We start from the raw sequence: 13,899 nt of genomic DNA, 5'->3' as shown, positions 1-13,899 counted from the left end.
GGAAATCACAACAACTGTTTGAAAGATTTTTATAGCCTGCGCTGTAGCACCATTGTTGGTAGATATTCAAACAAAATTGGCAAATTGCATGACATTCACAATTCAAGATTTAGGCTCATCCATACTTAAGGTTTTTATGCACCATTGAACTGATATACAGTGGTATCAAAACTGAGAAAAGAAAAGACCTTTGATGTATTTGCATATGGCACCTCAGTGAACTTTGTAAAATGTGTTTACAAATCTTTAATCATGCAGTGGTGGAATCAAAAGTCATCTGCTAAGAAGGAATCATGATTTCTACAAAGATTTTAACATTTTCTATGGACCTTGTCATCTGAGCATATCTTAAGCAACAACTATAAGTGCGAAAACAGCACATAAGGAAAAGGATGCATTGGCCGGGAATCGAACCCGAGTCAATTGCTTGGAAGGCAGCTATGCTCACCACTATACCACCAATGCTTGAGCCCTTTTTCGATGCATATAGTGGCCAATATGGAAATCACAACAACTGTTTGAAAGATATTTATAGCCTGCGCTGTAGCACCATTCGTGGAAGATATTCAAACAAAATTGGCAAATTGCATGACATTCACAATTCAAGATTTAGGCTCATCCATACTTAAGGTTTTTATGCACCATTGAACTGATATACAGTGGTATAAAAACTGAGAATAGAAAAGACCTTCGTTTTACTTGCATATGGCACCTCAGTGAACTTTGTAAAATGTATTTACAAATCTTTAATCAGGCAGTGGTGGAATCAAAAGTCATCTGCTAAGAATTAATCATGATTTCTACAAAGATTTTAACATTTTCTATGGACCTTGTCATCTGAGCATATCTTAAGCAACAACTATAAGTGCGAAAACAGCACATAAGGAAAAGGATGCATTGGCCGGGAATCGAACCCGGGTCAACAGCTTGGAAGAAAGCTATGCTCACCACTATACTACCAATGCTTGAGCTCTTTTCCGTTGCATATAGTGGCCAATATGGAAATCACAACAACTGTTTGAAAGATATTTATAGCCTGCGCTGTAGCACCATTGGTGGAAGATATTCAAACAAAATTGGCAAATTGCATGACATTCACAATTCAAGATTTAGGCTTATCCATACTTAAGGTTTTTATGCACCATTGAACTGATATACAGTGGTATCAAAACTGAGAAAAGAAAAGACCTTCGATTTACTTGCATATGGCACCTCAGTGAACTTTGTAAAATGTATTTACAAATCTTTAATCAGGCAGTGGTGGAATCAAAAGTCATCTGCTAAGAAGGAATCATGATTTCTACAAAGATTTTAACATTTTCTATGGACCTTGTCATCTGAGCATATCTTAAGCAACAACTATAAGTGCGAAAACAGCACATAAGGAAAAGGATGCATTGGCCGGGAATCGAACCCGAGTCAATTGCTTGGAAGGCAGCTATGCTCACCACTATACCACCAATGCTTGAGCACTTTTTAGATGCATATAGTGGCCAATATGGAAATCACAACAACTGTTTGAAAGATATTTATAGCCTGCGCTGTAGCACCATTGGTGGAAGATATTCAAACAAAATTGGAAAATTGCATGACATTCACAATTCAAGATTTAGGCTCATCCATACTTAAGGTTTTTATGCACCATTGAACTGATATACAGTGGTATCAAAACTGAGAAAAGAAAAGACCTTTGATTTACTTGCATATGGCACCTCAGTGAACTTTGTAAAATGTATTTACAAATCTTTAATCAGGCAGTGGTGGAATCAAAAGTCATCTGCTAAGAAGGAATCATGATTTCTACAAAGATTTTAACATTTTCTATGGACCTTGTCATCTGAGCATATCTTAAGCAACAACTATAAGTGCGAAAACAGCACATAAGGAAAAGGATGCATTGGCCGGGAATCGAACACGGGTAAACTGCTTGGAAGGCAGCTATGCTCACCACTATACCACCAATGCTTGAGCGCTTTTTCAATGCATATAGTGGCCAATATGGAAATCACAACAAGTGTTTGAAAGATATTTATAGCCTGCGCTGTAGCACCATTGGTGGAAGATATTCAAACAAAATTGGCAATTAGCATGACATTCACAATTCAAGATTTAGGCTCATCCATACTTAAGGTTTTTATGCACCAATGAACTTACATACAGTGGTATCAAAACTGAGAAAAGAAAAGACCTTTGATTTACTTGCATATGGCACCTCAGTGAACTTTGTAAAATGTATTTACAAATCTTTAATCAGGCAGTGGTGGAATCAAAAGTCATCTGCTAAGAAGGAATCATGATTTCTACAAAGATTTTAACATTTTCTATGGACCTTGTCATCTGAGCATATCTTAAGCAACAACTATAAGTGCGAAAACAGCACATAAGGAAAAGGATGCATTGGCCGGGAATCGAACCCGGGTCAACTGCTTGGAAGGCAGTTATGCTCACCACTATACCACCAATGCTTGAGCTCTTTTTGAATGCATATAGTGGACAATATGGAAATCACAACAACTGTTTGAAAGATTTTTATAGCCTGCGCTGTAGCACCATTGGTGGTAGATATTCAAACAAAATTGGCAAATTGCATGACATTCACAATTCAAGATTTAGGCTCATCCATACTTAAGGTTTTTATGCACCATTGAACTGATATACAGTGGTATCAAAACTGAGAAAAGAAAAGACCTTCGATTTACTTGCATATGGCACCTCAGTGAACTTTGTAAAATGTATTTACAAATCTTTAATCAGGCAGTGGTGGAATCAAAAGTCATCTGCTAAGAAGGAATCATGATTTCTACAAAGATTTTAACATTTTCTATGGACCTTGTCATCTGAGCATATCTTAAGCAACAACTATAAGTGCGAAAACAGCACATAAGGAAAAGGATGCATTGGCCGGGAATCGAACCCGTGTCAACTGCTTGGAAGGCAGCTATGCTCACCACTATACCACCAATGCTTGAGCTCTTTTTGAATGCATATAGTGGCCAATATGGAAATCACAACAACTGTTTGAAAGATATTTATAGCCTGCGCTGTAGCACCATTGGTGGAAGATATTCAAACAAAATTGGCAATTAGCATGACATTCACAATTCAAGATTTAGGCTCATCCATACTTAAGGTTTTTATGCACCAATGAACTTACATACAGTGGTATCAAAACTGAGAAAAGAAAAGACCTTCGATTTACTTGCATATGGCACCTCAGTGAACTTTGTAAAATGTATTTACAAATCTTTAATCAGGCAGTGGTGGAATCAAAAGTCATCTGCTAAGAAGGAATCATGATTTCTACAAAGATTTTAACATTTTCTATGGACCTTGTCATCTGAGCATATCTTAAGCAACAACTATAAGTGCGAAAACAGCACATAAGGAAAAGGATGCATTAGCCGCGAATCGAACCCGGGTCAACTGCTTGGAAGGCAGCTATGCTCACCACTATACCACCAATGATTGAGCTCTTTTCGAATGCATATAGTGGCCAATATGGAAATCACAACAACTGTTTGAAAGATATTTATAGCCTGCGCTGTAGCACCATTGGTGGAAGATATTCAAACAAAATTGGCAAATTGCATGACATTCACAATTCAAGATTTAGGCTCATCCATACTTAAGGTTTTTATGCACCATTGAACTGATATACAGTGGTATCAAAACTGAGAAAAGAAAAGACCTTCGATTTACTTGCATATGGCACCTCAGTGAACTTTGTAAAATGTATTTACAAATCTTTAATCAGGCAGTGGTGGAATCAAAAGTCATCTGCTAAGAAGGAATCATGATTTCTACAAAGATTTTAACATTTTCTATGGACCTTGTCATCTGAGCATATCTTAAGCAACAACTATAAGTGCGAAAACAGCACATAAGGAAAAGGATGCATTGGCCGGGAATCAACCCCGGGTCAACTGCTTGGAAGGCAGCTATGCTCACCACTATACCACCAATGCTTGAGCACTTTTCAAATGCATATAGTGGCCAATATGGAAATCACAACAACTGTTTGAAAGATTTTTATAGCCTGCGCTGTAGCACCATTGGTGGTAGATATTCAAACAAAATTGGCAAATTGCATGACATTCACAATTCAAGATTTAGGCTAATCCATACTTAAGGTTTTTATGCACCATTGAACTGATATACAGTGGTATCAAAACTGAGAAAAGAAAAGACCTTCGTTTTACTTGCATATGGCACCTCAGTGAACTGTGTAAAATGTATTTACAAATCTTTAATTAGGCAGTGGTGGAATCAAAAGTAATCTGCTAAGAATGAATCATGATTTCTACAAAGATTTTAACATTTTCTATGGACCTTGTCATCTGAGCATATCTTAAGCAACAACTATAAGTGCGAAAACAGCACATAAGGAAAAGGATGCATAGGCCGGGAATCGAACACGGGTCAACTACTTGGAAGGCAGCTATGCTCACCACTATACCACCAATGCTTGAGCACTTTTTCAATGCATATAGTGACCAATATGGAAATCACAACAACTGTTTGAAAGATATTTATAGCCTGCGCTGTAGCACCATTGGTGGAAGATATTCAAACAAAATTGGCAAATTGCATGACATTCACAATTCAAGATTTAGGCTCATCCATACTTAAGGTTTTTATGCACCATTGAACTGATATACAGTGGTATCAAAACTGAGAAAAGAAAAGACCTTCGATTTACTTGCATATGGCACCTCAGTGAACTTTGTAAAATGTATTTACAAATCTTTAATCAGGCAGTGGTGGAATCAAAAGTCATCTACTAAGAAGGAATCATGATTTCTACAAAGATTTTAACATTTTCTATGGACCTTGTCATCTGAGCATATCTTAAGCAACAACTATAAGTGCGAAAACAGCACATAAGGAAAAGGATGCATTGGCCGGGAATCGAACCCTAGTCAATTGCTTGGAAGGCAGCTATGCTCACCACTATACCACCAATGCTTGAGCCCTTTTTCGATGCATATAGTGGCCAATATGGAAATCACAACAACTGTTTGAAAGATATTTATAGCCTGCGCTGTAGCACCATTCGTGGAAGATATTCAAACAAAATTGGCAAATTGCATGACATTCACAATTCAAGATTTAGGCTCATCCATACTTAAGGTTTTTATGCACCATTGAACAGATATACAGTGGTATAAAAACTGAGAATAGAAAAGACCTTCGTTTTACTTGCATATGGCACCTCAGTGAACTTTGTAAAATGTATTTACAAATCTTTAATCAGGCAGTGGTGGAATCAAAAGTCATCTGCTAAGAATTAGTCATGATTTCTACAAAGATTTTAACATTTTCTATGGACCTTGTCATCTGAGCATATGTTAAGCAACAACTATAAGTGCGAAAACAGCACATAAGGAAAATGATGCATTGGCCGGGAATCGAACCCGGGTCAACAGCTTGGAAGAAAGCTATGCTCACCACTATACTACCAATGCTTGAGCTCTTTTCAAATGCATATAGTGGCCAATATGGAAATCACAACAACTGTTTGAAAGATATTTATAGCCTGCGCTGTAGCACCATTGGTGGAAGATATTCAAACAAAATTGGCAAATTGCATGACATTCACAATTCAAGATTTAGGCTTATCCATACTTAAGGTTTTTATGCACCATTGAACTGATATACAGTGGTATCAAAACTGAGAAAAGAAAAGACCTTCGATTTACTTGCATATGGCACCTCAGTGAACTTTGTAAAATGTATTTACAAATCTTTAATCAGGCAGTGGTGGAATCAAAAGTCATCTACTAAGAAGGAATCATGATTTCTACAAAGATTTTAACATTTTCTATGGACCTTGTCATCTGAGCATATCTTAAGCAACAACTATAAGTGCGAAAACAGCACATAAGGAAAAGGATGCATTGGCCGGGATTCGAACCCGAGTCAATTGCTTGGAAGGCAGCTATGCTCACCACTATACCACCAATGCTTGAGCCCTTTTTCGATGCATATAGTGGCCAATATGGAAATCACAACAACTGTTTGAAAGATATTTATAGCCTGCGCTGTAGCACCATTCGTGGAAGATATTCAAACAAAATTGGCAAATTGCATGACATTCACAATTCAAGATTTAGGCTTATCCATACTTAAGGTTTTTATGCACCATTGAACTGATATACAGTGGTATCAAAACTGAGAAAAGAAAAGACCTTCGATTTACTTGCATATGGCACCTCAGTGAACTTTGTAAAATGTATTTACAAATCTTTAATCAGGCAGTGGTGGAATCAAAAGTCATCTGCTAAGAAGGAATCATGATTTCTACAAAGATTTTAACATTTTCTATGGACCTTGTCATCTGAGCATATCTTAAGCAACAACTATAAGTGCGAAAACAGCACATAAGGAAAAGGATGCATTGGCCGGGAATCGAACCCGGGTCAATTGCTTGGAAGGCAGCTATGCTCACCACTATACCACCAATGCTTGAGCACTTTTCAAATGCATATAGTGGCCAATATGGAAATCACAACAACTGTTTGAAAGATTTTTATAGCCTGCGCTGTAGCACCATTGGTGGTAGATATTCAAACAAAATTGGCAAATTGCATGACATTCACAATTCAAGATTTAGGCTCATCCATACTTAAGGTTTTTATGCACCATTGAACTGATATACAGTGGTATCAAAACTGAGAAAAGAAAAGACCTTTGATTTACTTGCATATGGCACCTCAGTGAACTTTGTAAAATGTATTTACAAATCTTTAATCAGGCAGTGGTGGAATCAAAAGTCATCTGCTAAGAAGGAATCATGATTTCTACAAAGATTTTAACATTTTCTATGGACCTTGTCATCTGAGCATATCTTAAGCAACAACTATAAGTGCGAAAACAGCACATAAGGAAAAGGATGCATTGGCCGGGGACCGAACCCGGGTCAACTGCTTGGAAGGCAGCTATGCTCACCACTATACCACCAATGCTTGAGCTCTTTTCGATTGCATATAGTGGCCAATATGGAAACCACAACAACTGTTTGAAAGATATTTATAGCCTGCGCTGTAGCACCATTGGTGGAAGATATTCAAACAAAATTGGCAAATTGCATGACATTCACAATTCAAGATTTAGGCTCATCCATACTTAAGGTTTTTATGCACCATTGAACTGATATACAGTGGTATCAAAACTGAGAAAAGAAAAGACCTTCGATTTACTTGCATATGGCACCTCAGTGAACTTTGTAAAATGTATTTACAAATCTTTAATCAGGCAGTGGTGGAATCAAAAGTCATCTGCTAAGAAGGAATCATGATTTCTACAAAGATTTTAACATTTTCTATGGACCTTGTCATCTGAGCATATCTTAAGCAACAACTAGAAGTGCGAAAACAGCACATAAGGAAAAGGATGCATTGGCCGGGAATCGAACCCGGGTCAACTGCTTGGAAGGCAGCTATGCTCACCACTATACCACCAATGCTTGAGCTCTTTTCGATTGCATATAGTGGCCAATATGGAAATCACAACAACTGTTTGAAAGATATTTATAGCCTGCGCTGTAGCACCATTGGTGGAAGATATTCAAACAAAATAGGCAAATTGCATGACATTCACAATTCAAGATTTAGGCTCATCCATACTTAAGGTTTTTATGCACCATTGAACTGATATACAGTGGTATCAAAACTGAGAAAAGAAAAGACCTTCGATTTACTTGCATATGGCACCTCAGTGAACTTTGTAAAATGTATTTACAAATCTTTAATCAGGCAGTGGTGGAACCAAAAGTCATCTGCTAAGAAGGAATCATGATTTCTACAAAGATTTTAACATTTTCTATGGACCTTGTCATCTGAGCATATCTTAAGCAACAACTATAAGTGCGAAAACAGCACATAAGGAAAAGGATGCATTGGCCGGGAATCAACCCCGGGTCAACTGCTTGGAAGGCAGCTATGCTCACCACTATACCACCAATGCTTGAGCACTTTTCAAATGCATATAGTGGCCAATATGGAAATCACAACAACTGTTTGAAAGATTTTTATAGCCTGCGCTGTAGCACCATTGGTGGTAGATATTCAAACAAAATTGGCAAATTGCATGACATTCACAATTCAAGATTTAGGCTAATCCATACTTAAGGTTTTTATGCACCATTAAACTGATATACAGTGGTATCAAAACTGAGAAAAGAAAAGACCTTCGTTTTACTTGCATATGGCACCTCAGTGAACTGTGTAAAATGTATTTACAAATCTTTAATTAGGCAGTGGTGGAATCAAAAGTAATCTGCTAAGAATGAATCATGATTTCTACAAAGATTTTAACATTTTCTATGGACCTTGTCATCTGAGCATATCTTAAGCAACAACTATAAGTGCGAAAACAGCACATAAGGAAAAGGATGCATAGGCCGGGAATCGAACACGGGTCAACTACTTGGAAGGCAGCTATGCTCACCACTATACCACCAATGCTTGAGCACTTTTTCAATGCATATAGTGACCAATATGGAAATCACAACAACTGTTTGAAAGAAATTTATAGCCTGCGCTGTAGCACCATTGGTGGAAGATATTCAAACAAAATTGGCAAATTGCATGACATTCACAATTCAAGATTTAGGCTCATCCATACTTAAGGTTTTTATGCACCATTGAACTGATATACAGTGGTATCAAAACTGAGAAAAGAAAAGACCTTCGATTTACTTGCATATGGCACCTCAGTGAACTTTGTAAAATGTATTTACAAATCTTTAATCAGGCAGTGGTGGAATCAAAAGTCATCTGCTAAGAAGGAATCATGATTTCTACAAAGATTTTAACATTTTCTATGGACCTTGTCATCTGAGCATATCTTAAGCAACAACTATAAGTGCGAAAACAGCACATAAGGAAAAGGATGCATTGGCCGGGAATCGAACCCGGGTCAACTGCTTGGAAGGCAGCTATGCTCACCACTATACCACCAATGCTTGAGCACTTTGCAAATGCATATAGTGGCCAATATGGAAATCACAACAACTGTTTGAAAGATTTTTATAGCCTGCGCTGTAGCACCATTGTTGGTAGATATTCAAACAAAATTGGCAAATTGCATGACATTCACAATTCAAGATTTAGGCTCATCCATACTTAAGGTTTTTATGCACCATTGAACTGATATACAGTGGTATCAAAACTGAGAAAAGAAAAGACCTTTGATGTATTTGCATATGGCACCTCAGTGAACTTTGTAAAATGTGTTTACAAATCTTTAATCATGCAGTGGTGGAATCAAAAGTCATCTGCTAAGAAGGAATCATGATTTCTACAAAGATTTTAACATTTTCTATGGACCTTGTCATCTGAGCATATCTTAAGCAACAACTATAAGTGCGAAAACAGCACATAAGGAAAAAGATGCATTGGCCGGGAATCGAACCCGAGTCAATTGCTTGGAAGGCAGCTATGCTCACCACTATACCACCAATGCTTGAGCCCTTTTTCGATGCATATAGTGGCCAATATGGAAATCACAACAACTGTTTGAAAGATATTTATAGCCTGCGCTGTAGCACCATTCGTGGAAGATATTCAAACAAAATTGGCAAATTGCATGACATTCACAATTCAAGATTTAGGCTCATCCATACTTAAGGTTTTTATGCACCATTGAACTGATATACAGTGGTATAAAAACTGAGAATAGAAAAGACCTTCGTTTTACTTGCATATGGCACCTCAGTGAACTTTGTAAAATGTATTTACAAATCTTTAATCAGGCAGTGGTGGAATCAAAAGTCATCTGCTAAGAATTAATCATGATTTCTACAAAGATTTTAACATTTTCTATGGACCTTGTCATCTGAGCATATCTTAAGCAACAACTATAAGTGCGAAAACAGCACATAAGGAAAAGGATGCATTGGCCGGGAATCGAACCCGGGTCAACAGCTTGGAAGAAAGCTATGCTCACCACTATACTACCAATGCTTGAGCTCTTTTCAAATGCATATAGTGGCCAATATGGAAATCACAACAACTGTTTGAAAGATATTTATAGCCTGCGCTGTAGCACCATTGGTGGAAGATATTCAAACAAAATTGGCAAATTGCATGACATTCACAATTCAAGATTTAGGCTTATCCATACTTAAGGTTTTTATGCACCATTGAACTGATATACAGTGGTATCAAAACTGAGAAAAGAAAAGACCTTCGATTTACTTGCATATGGCACCTCAGTGAACTTTGTAAAATGTATTTACAAATCTTTAATCAGGCAGTGGTGGAATCAAAAGTCATCTGCTAAGAAGGAATCATGATTTCTACAAAGATTTTAACATTTTCTATGGACCTTGTCATCTGAGCATATCTTAAGCAACAACTATAAGTGCGAAAACAGCACATAAGGAAAAGGATGCATTGGCCGGGAATCGAACCCGAGTCAATTGCTTGGAAGGCAGCTATGCTCACCACTATACCACCAATGCTTGAGCCCTTTTTTGATGCATATAGTGGCCAATATGGAAATCACAACAACTGTTTGAAAGATTTTTATAGCCTGCGCTGTAGCACCATTGGTGGTAGATATTCAAACAAAATTGGCAAATTGCATGACATTCACAATTCAAGATTTAGGCTCATCCATACTTAAGGTTTTTATGCACCATTGAACTGATATACAGTGGTATCAAAACTGAGAAAAGAAAAGACCTTCGATTTACTTGCATATGGCACCTCAGTGAACTTTGTAAAATGTATTTACAAATCTTTAATCAGGCAGTGGTGGAATCAAAAGTCATCTGCTAAGAAGGAATCATGATTTCTACAAAGATTTTAACATTTTCTATGGACCTTGTCATCTGAGCATATCTTAAGCAACAACTATAAGTGCGAAAACAGCATATAAGGAAAAGGATACATTGGCCGGGATTTGAACCTGGGTCAACTGCTTGGAAAGCAGCTATGCTCACCACTATACCACCAATGCTTGAGCTCTTTTCGATTGCATATAGTGGCCAATATGGAAATCACAACAACTGTTTGAAAGATATTTATAGCCTGCGCTGTAGCACCATTGGTGGAAGATATTCAAACAAAATTGGCAAATTGCATGACATTCACAATTCAAGATTTAGGCTTATCCATACTTAAGGTTTTTATGCACCATTGAACTGATATACAGTGGTATCAAAACTGAGAAAAGAAAAGACCTTCGATTTACTTGCATATGGCACCTCAGTGAACTTTGTAAAATGTATTTACAAATCTTTAATCAGGCAGTGGTGGAATCAAAAGTCATCTGCTAAGAAGGAATCATGATTTCTACAAAGATTTTAACATTTTCTATGGACCTTGTCATCTGAGCATATCTTAAGCAACAACTATAAGTGCGAAAACAGCACATAAGGAAAAGGATGCAGTGGCCGGGAATCGAACCCGAGTCAATTGCTTGGAAGGCAGCTATGCTCACCACTATACCACCAATGCTTGAGCCCTTTTTCGATGCATATAGTGGCCAATATGGAAATCACAACAACTGTTTGAAAGATATTTATAGCCTGCGCTGTAGCACCATTCGTGGAAGATATTCAAACAAAATTGGCAAATTGCATGACATTCACAATTCAAGATTTAGGCTCATCCATACTTAAGGTTTTTATGCACCATTGAACTGATATACAGTGGTATAAAAACTGAGTATAGAAAAGACCTTCATTTTACTTGCATATGGCACCTCAGTGAACTTTGTAAAATGTATTTACAAATCTTTAATCAGGCAGTGGTGGAATCAAAAATCATCTGCTAAGAATTAATCATGATTTCTACAAAGATTTTAACATTTTCTATGGACCTTGTCATCTGAGCATATCTTAAGCAACAACTATAAGTGCGAAAACAGCACATAAGGAAAAGGATGCATTGGCCAGGAATCGAACCCGGGTCAACAGCTTGGAAGGCAGCTATGCTCACCACTATACCACCAATGCTTGAGCTCTTTTCAAATGCATATAGTGGCCAATATGGAAATCACAACAACTGTTTGAAAGATATTTATAGCCTGCGCTGTAGCACCATTGGTGGAAGATATTCAAACAAAATTGGCAAATTGCATGACATTCACAATTCAAGATTTAGGCTTATCCATACTTAAGGTTTTTATGCACCATTGAACTGATATACAGTGGTATCAAAACTGAGAAAAGAAAAGACCTTCGATTTACTTGCATATGGCACCTCAGTGAACTTTGTAAAATGTATTTACAAATCTTTAATCAGGCAGTGGTGGAATCAAAAGTCATCTGCTAAGAAGGAATCATGATTTCTACAAAGATTTTAACATTTTCTATGGACCTTGTCATCTGAGCATATCTTAAGCAACAACTATAAGTGCGAAAACAGCACATAAGGAAAAGGATGCATTGGCCGGGAATCGAACCCGAGTCAATTGCTTGGAAGGCAGCTATGCTCACCACTATACCACCAATGCTTGAGCCCTTTTTCGATGTATATAGTGGCCAATATGGAAATCACAACAACTGTTTGAAAGATATTTATAGCCTGCGCTGTAGCACCATTCGTGGAAGATATTCAAACAAAATTGGCAAATTGCATGACATTCACAATTCAAGATTTAGGCTCATCCATACTTAAGGTTTTTATGCACCATTGAACTGATATACAGTGGTATAAAAACTGAGAATAGAAAAGACCTTCGTTTTACTTGCATATGGCACCTCAGTGAACTTTGTAAAATGTATTTACAAAACTTTAATCAGGCAGTGGTGGAATCAAAAGTCATCTGCTAAGAATTAATCATGATTTCTACAAAGATTTTAACATTTTCTATGGACCTTGTCATCTGAGCATATCTTAAGCAACAACTATAAGTGCGAAAACAGCACATAAGGAAAAGGATGCATTGGCCGGGAATCGAACCCGGGTCAACAGCTTGGAAGAAAATTATGCTCACCACTATACCACCAATGCTTGAGCTCTTTTCAAATGCATATAGTGGCCAATATGGAAATCACAACAACTGTTTGAAAGATATTTATAGCCTGCGCTGTAGCACCATTGGTGGAAGATATTCAAACAAAATTGGCAAATTGCATGACATTCACAATTCAAGATTTAGGCTTATCCATACTTAAGGTTTTTATGCACCATTGAACTGATATACAGTGGTATCAAAACTGAGAAAAGAAAAGACCTTCGATTTACTTGCATATGGCACCTCAGTGAACTTTGTAAAATGTATTTACAAATCTTTAATCAGGCAGTGGTGGAATCAAAAGTCATCTGCTAAGAAGGAATCATGATTTCTACAAAGATTTTAACATTTTCTATGGACCTTGTCATCTGAGCATATCTTAAGCAACAACTATAAGTGCGAAAACAGCACATAAGGAAAAGGATGCATTGGCCGGGAATCGACCCCGGGTCAACTGCTTGGAAGGCAGCTATGCTCACCACTATACCACCAATGCTTGAGCACTTTTCAAATGCATATAGTGGCCAATATGGAAATCACAACAACTGTTTGAAAGATATTTATAGCCTGCGCTGTAGCACCATTGGTGGAAGATATTCAAACAAAATTGGCAAATTGCATGACATTCACAATTCAAGATTTAGGCTTATCCATACTTAAGGTTTTTATGCACCATTGAACTGATATACAGTGGTATCAAAACTGAGAAAAGAAAAGACCTTCGATTTACTTGCATATGGCACCTCAGTGAACTTTGTAAAATGTATTTACAAATCTTTAATCAGGCAGTGGTGGAATCAAAAGTCATCTGCTAAGAAGGAATCATGATTTCTACAAAGATTTTAACATTTTCTATGGACCTTGTCATCTGAGCATATCTTAAGCAACAACTATAAGTGCGAAAACAGCACATAAGGAAAAGGATGCAGT

General features: G+C 37.2%; 8 non-coding genes across 8 annotated transcripts; all 8 read right to left on the bottom strand.

The window, feature by feature from the left end:
- Positions 1 to 2,393: 2,393 nt before the first annotated feature.
- On the bottom strand, positions 2,394 to 2,465 carry TRNAG-UCC (transfer RNA glycine (anticodon UCC)). The gene has a single exon. It is a non-coding gene; the product is annotated as a tRNA-Gly (tRNA).
- A 428-nt stretch (positions 2,466 to 2,893) lies between these two features.
- TRNAG-UCC (transfer RNA glycine (anticodon UCC)) lies at positions 2,894 to 2,965 on the bottom strand. Its single transcript has one exon. It is a non-coding gene; the product is annotated as a tRNA-Gly (tRNA).
- A 3,428-nt stretch (positions 2,966 to 6,393) lies between these two features.
- On the bottom strand, positions 6,394 to 6,465 carry TRNAG-UCC (transfer RNA glycine (anticodon UCC)). Its single transcript has one exon. It is a non-coding gene; the product is annotated as a tRNA-Gly (tRNA).
- A 428-nt stretch (positions 6,466 to 6,893) lies between these two features.
- Positions 6,894 to 6,965, bottom strand: TRNAG-UCC (transfer RNA glycine (anticodon UCC)). The gene has a single exon. It is a non-coding gene; the product is annotated as a tRNA-Gly (tRNA).
- A 428-nt stretch (positions 6,966 to 7,393) lies between these two features.
- Positions 7,394 to 7,465, bottom strand: TRNAG-UCC (transfer RNA glycine (anticodon UCC)). The gene has a single exon. It is a non-coding gene; the product is annotated as a tRNA-Gly (tRNA).
- Positions 7,466 to 8,893: 1,428 nt separating this feature from the next.
- On the bottom strand, positions 8,894 to 8,965 carry TRNAG-UCC (transfer RNA glycine (anticodon UCC)). Its single transcript has one exon. It is a non-coding gene; the product is annotated as a tRNA-Gly (tRNA).
- A 2,928-nt stretch (positions 8,966 to 11,893) lies between these two features.
- On the bottom strand, positions 11,894 to 11,965 carry TRNAG-UCC (transfer RNA glycine (anticodon UCC)). Its single transcript has one exon. It is a non-coding gene; the product is annotated as a tRNA-Gly (tRNA).
- A 1,428-nt stretch (positions 11,966 to 13,393) lies between these two features.
- On the bottom strand, positions 13,394 to 13,465 carry TRNAG-UCC (transfer RNA glycine (anticodon UCC)). Its single transcript has one exon. It is a non-coding gene; the product is annotated as a tRNA-Gly (tRNA).
- Between the last annotated feature and the right edge of the window lie 434 nt (positions 13,466 to 13,899).

This window comes from Pseudophryne corroboree, chromosome 4 (assembly GCF_028390025.1).
Source record: "Pseudophryne corroboree isolate aPseCor3 chromosome 4, aPseCor3.hap2, whole genome shotgun sequence".
In the NCBI taxonomy this organism is placed as follows: Eukaryota; Metazoa; Chordata; class Amphibia; order Anura; family Myobatrachidae; genus Pseudophryne; species Pseudophryne corroboree.
This window is presented reverse-complemented; position numbering and strand designations above follow the sequence as displayed.